General features: G+C 45.7%; 1 pseudogene; it reads right to left on the bottom strand.

The window, feature by feature from the left end:
* Window positions 1-937: 937 nt before the first annotated feature.
* On the bottom strand, window positions 938-4,599 carry LOC149523276 (uncharacterized; annotated as a pseudogene).
* Window positions 4,600-5,507: the final 908 nt, after the last annotated feature.

Below are 5,507 nucleotides of genomic sequence, written 5' to 3'. Positions count from 1 at the left end.
AACTTGTAACAAAATACAGGACTGTGTCGCACTTTAAAGACTAACAAGATGATTTATTAGATGATGAGCTTTCGTGGGCCAGACCCACTTCCTCAGATCCACTATTTGATCTGAGGAAGTGGGTCTGGCCCACGAAAGCTCATCATCTAATAAACCATCTTGTTAGTCTTTAAAGTGCTACATAGTCCTGTATTTCGTTTCAGCTACACCAGACTAACACGGCTACATTTCTATCACTGTTCTAACTTGTGTTTCTGTTCCCAGGAAATGTTGAAACGGTAGATTCCTAGGGACTGTCAAGTAGAAAGATTGACCCAAATTAGTTACTTGTTTACTTTCTTTGGCTCCACTGGAATCTTACAACAGGGATTAACTAGCTCCATTCATATCTATAATTAACACAAACAAAATCTATGTTTAGTGACAGGTAAGGTTTCCTGAGCACATGTCTAACAATCCAGACATTTAAAATCAGAAGTTAGTGGAAGGAGGCTGAAAAAGGTGAGGCTTTCGAGAGAAAAATTGCCCGAGAAAGGGTTATTTTGAACTCCAATTTACTCTGTATCAACCCATTTTTCCATTAAACCAACCTAAAGTACTATAAATAGGACTCAAAGTTTATGTCCTATGTTTTAGTTTTTGTCATAAACACCACAAGAAAAAAATATAAAGCAAATGGGAAAAAAGGGAGGATGCGAGTTATGAAAAAGCAAACAGTTGATAGGAGAAGCTAAAATTGGGGGGAAAAATCTATAACCAGTAACATAAAGGATAATTAGGAAATGTTTAAATATATCGGGAACAAAAGAAATCAGAGGAATGGTAAAGATCCATTACTGTATAAGGCTGGTCAAATTGCCAATCATGATGAAAAAAAGAAACTTCAGCAACCTGCTTGGAATTTAATGCGTTGAACTACACACAAGCCATAAAGATTGGATGTCTTTCTAAAACAAATTGTCAAAGTCAGACAGGACTCACAGATTTGGCAGACTGCTCTGTTTATTTCAGCAAAGCTTTGCTAAAATGCATGGAGAAAATGTGAGTACCATACAAGGTTCAAACCCCTTGATTTTATACAGTCAAAAGGCCAAGTTAACAAGATCAAAGGGTGTGGCAAAACTTCACATTATTAGTGTGGTTAAGTATCTTCATTTCAATATTAAGCACACAGCAATCTCCTGGCTATATCTCCCTGATTATCTGGAATTGTTTCCTGTCTAACACTTAATGTTCCTTTTCCTGTTAAACTCAGGCCCAAATTGGCTAGCACCTTGATCTGCATACCTACAATCAACATTAACATACTTTTCTTCTTTCTCTTAAAAAGACAAACAGAATTCCTTCAACTTATTCAGTTATTACAGCACAATTCATCTTTTTCTTACAGTATAATTCTTTCTACTTTCACAATCCCTCCTTTTGGTCAAGCTTCGCCTATGACCAACAATTACTGGGTTCCTTGCATTAACCGTTCTTTGTCTCTCTGTTCATCAGTGATATTTAAAATCATCAGATTAGCACTCTGGTGAGGGGACATGTCTGTGACATGTCTTGCACAGTTTTGGATACAACAGGAGATTAACTGAAAACATACAAAAATTATTAAGATCCCAAATAGGATAGTCAGGGCTTCCTGAAACAACCAGTTTCCTATGCCAGAGAAATTGGACAAGTTACTTAGCCATTTTCACAGGGAACTTGGCTCTTTGTTGGAAAGGTATGTAATCTTTTCTAAGTAGCTAGCGCGATCTATTATATCATTGGTGTTGTCTGGTATATATACACAACATTCTTTGCCAATGAGAGCACAGGTCCCTCCTTTTGCTGCCAGCACTATATCCAATGCCTGACGGTTTTGGAGGACCACTTGTCTGATCGCTCCCGTTTCTTTGGCCAGGGCCCTTAAACTTTCTCCAGTTTCATTTGCCATGATTTCAACTACTGCTTGTAACCTCAGAAGCCTTTTTGCATGATGTATTACTCCCCCAAGTGGGATAAAGGAACCACCAATAGCCTCTTCCCAAGTTAAAGGGCTTATGTGATTCACATACCATTGGGCATCCGACAAGTCCCTTCTTTTTCGCCTAAAATTACGGAGGCGTTCTCGTGGGAAGGACTCTAACACTCGGAATTGTGGGAAGAGTTGGGCGGGATAACAGATACCTGACCAGTTAACTGGTAATGTGGTATAGGCCTTTGTCCCACAGACCCAATGATGCCCTATCAAAGCCGGGAAGGGTCGGTTGCACCCCTTTGCCATATAGGTGTCTACAAAGGAGGAGTAATATCCCCCGAAGGGCACACGGTGATTCTCCTTACGGGGAGTGGTGTTATGTGCATGGCATTGAAAGATTGTACTGTTCTCACTAGGGTGGCTGTAGCGGGAGCAGGAGAGTGATTTCCCTGTTTGATCCCAGGTTGAGAAAAAATTCATATCCCCATACCCGGTCCTCCATTTTTCAATCTTGTTTGAATAATCCCATACACCATTGGTTACAATATGCTGAAGACAACTGCTCCTCCCCAGATTCAGCCCTGTCCCATTACACACCCAACACCAGTGACCTTTTCCCTCCACCACGCTTATCCATTTAGATACATTTATTCCTACTGCTTCCCAAGTGTCATTACTGTTCCATGTCTTGTTAAATGGATGAGGTCCTCCGGTGAGGCCTGGGGAATTAAGTGGGATTGCCAAGACAGGAACACCAGCTTGTGAGTGGGCTGGGATGTGGCTGCAGACCCAGCAATTAGAGATATTAAGGGTCTGAGCGATCCATACTTGCTGGTGGATAAAAGAATTGTCATTGTCATTGTGGATTCCCCAGACCTTAAGACACCAGTAGCCGAGGAACAGGCCCCACCAGAGGCACATGCTGGAGGCAAGACCCTTTCTGGTTCTGACAACCTCAGCTGAGGGAACCGCAGTCACGGTTTTATGTCCACCAGGCAGCAGGCGCTAGGCTCACTGCTGCTTCTTCTTGGGCCTTGCTTTTGGTTGTCGTCTGCTTCAGGCAACCCTTACGTGAACGTAGGTTGTAAGGTATTGCAGGCTGTTCCTCTACGTCTTCTTCTGGAGTCAAAATTGACTCTGCGTGGTCCTGAGGCGATGACTGGTCTGCTGGGGGTGGTGCCTTCTTACACTGCGAAGCCTGTATCCATGCTGCTATGCCGGATAGCTTAACAGCCGTCTGGGTAGTGAGCAGCACCTGATGTGGGCCCTTCCACCGGGGTTCCAAGGCGTGTTTTCGTTGGTGGTGTCGTATGTAGACCAATCACCTGTCTCGAGGGTGTGGCAGGCGTCAGAGGTGGGTTCGGTTGGCCAGGCGGCTCAAACCTGTGAATGGAAGTGACTTACAGCTTGCATTAGTCCCTTGCAGTACTGTAGGAGTGTACTGTGAGTCAAGTTCAAGTCTGAGACTGGAGTAATGGTAGTCATTGTTCGCATAGGGCGCCCCATAACAATTTCAAAAGGACTTAATTTATGTCTTTGGGATGGGGTGGATCGAATTTCCATAAGGGCCAATGGTAAGGCCGCTGGCCAGCTTAACCCTGTAGAGTCACAAATTTTTGCAAGCTTATTTTTTTTTTTCCATGCCATTTCGTCTTTCAACTGCACCTGCGCTCTGTGGGTGGTAGGGACAGTGCAGCAAGTGCGTGACATGTAATACACGATCCAGGTGCTGAACAAGTTGTCCAGTAAAATGTGTACAAAGTGGCAGGAATTCCTTTGTCACTGGACAAAGTGGCAGGAATTCCTTTGGCAGGCATAATATGATTTAACAAACATTTGGCAACAGACAGTGAATCAGCTTTGCGACAAGGAAAGGCTTCAATCCAGCCCGAAAATAAGCATACCATAACCAGAATGAATTCATAGCGTTGACACTTAGGCATTTGTACAAAATCAAGCTGCCAATGCAAGAACGGTGCTTGGGGCAGGCCCCAGAACCCGTGAGCTACCTTTACAGGTTTGCCAACATTGTAGCTTTGGCAAGTGGTACAGGTGGCACAGTGGCGAGCTGCAAAAGAGCTGAAATGTGGGGCTGTCAATCCTGCCTTAGTTACAGCAGAGACCATCCCCTCCTTTCCGACATGCGAAACGCCGTGTAGCAGGGCGGCCAGAGCTGGGTAGAGCGAAAAGGGGGCCACAAAGGCACCACTAGGCGAGTGTCAAAGGGAATCAGGGTGTAGAGAGCAACCCTGGGCGACCCAGGAGTCTTTTTCTGCTTCTGGGGCAGAGTCTTGGAGCAGGGTGAGGTCAGAAAGGGACGGCGGTGGTACAGAAACAGAAAGGGAACCGAGAAACGCACCGGGGGAAGGTTCTATGGCAGCATTACCCTTAGCAACATCAGTATCTGCTGTGGAGTGACCAGGGCACTTAACAATAGCTAATGCAGATGGGAGTAAAACTGCATACAGGAGAGCAGCAATGTAGGGGCCATTCTTGATAGGGGTACCAGCAGAGGTAAGGAAACCCCGAGCTTGCCAGAGGGTGCCAAAGTCATGTACAACCCCAAAAGCATATCGAGAATCAGTATAAATGGTGGTGGAGCGTCCCTCAGCCAGAAAGCAAGCGCGGGTTAGGGCAACTAGTTCAGCAACTTGTGCTGAGGTCACAGAACGGAAAGGCGCAGCTTCTAGGGTTTCAGAGAGTGATACCACAGCGTATCCTGCGAGGAGACGACCTTGGCTATCTCTAAAGCAGGAACCGTCAGTGAATAACACAAGGTCGGAGTTAGAGACAGGGACATCAGAAAGGTCAGGGCGCGGGACGGTGACAGCAGAGACACTTGCAAGGCAGTCGTGGGGTTCACCATCATTAGACAGAGGAAGGAGAGTGGCAGGGTTCAGTTGAGAACAGCGCTTTATGGTGATATGTGAAGCCGAAAGCAGTAAAAGTTCGTACCTAGTGAGGCGGGCGGAGGAAAGGTGAGCTGTATTACATTGTAGCAGGAGAGTTTCTACAGAGTGAGGGACCATGAGAGAAACAGGAGAGCGGAGGACAAGGGACTCAGACATTTCAATTAGGCGTGCCGTGGCAGCCACAGCACGCAGACAGGGGGGTAGACCTTGGGCAACAGGATCCAAGGTGGCAGAGAAATAAGCTACTGGACGATTTTTGCCACCATGCTCCTGAGTAAGAACCCCAAGTGCACAACCAGATTGCTCGTGGCAGAAAAGGGTAAAGGCTTACAGTAGTCAGGTAACCCTAAGGTGGGGGGGGGGGGCAGTGAGAAGCACTAAAGAGTCAGTTTCTGAGGCAGATAATGAAGGGGAACAGAGGAGTAGATCATTTACACATTGGACCAATGTGGACCCAGAGGGGAAGACCAGGTCAACAAGGTCTTTGGCTAATGCTTGGGAAAAGTAAGACGGGCTTTCTGTGTACCCCTTGGGAAGCATACTGCTGCTCCTTGTAAGAAAAGGCAAAAAGATACTGGGACGTAGGGTGAACCGGGACAGAAAAGAAAGCAGAACACAGATCAACATCAGTAAAATGA

The sequence above is a fragment of the Pelodiscus sinensis genome, chromosome 18 (genome assembly GCF_052426305.1).
Source record: "Pelodiscus sinensis isolate ZL-2025 chromosome 18, ASM5242630v1, whole genome shotgun sequence".
NCBI classification, from domain to species: Eukaryota; Metazoa; Chordata; order Testudines; family Trionychidae; genus Pelodiscus; species Pelodiscus sinensis.
Note: the sequence above shows the minus strand (reverse complement) of the source record. Positions and strands in the feature narration are given on the sequence as shown.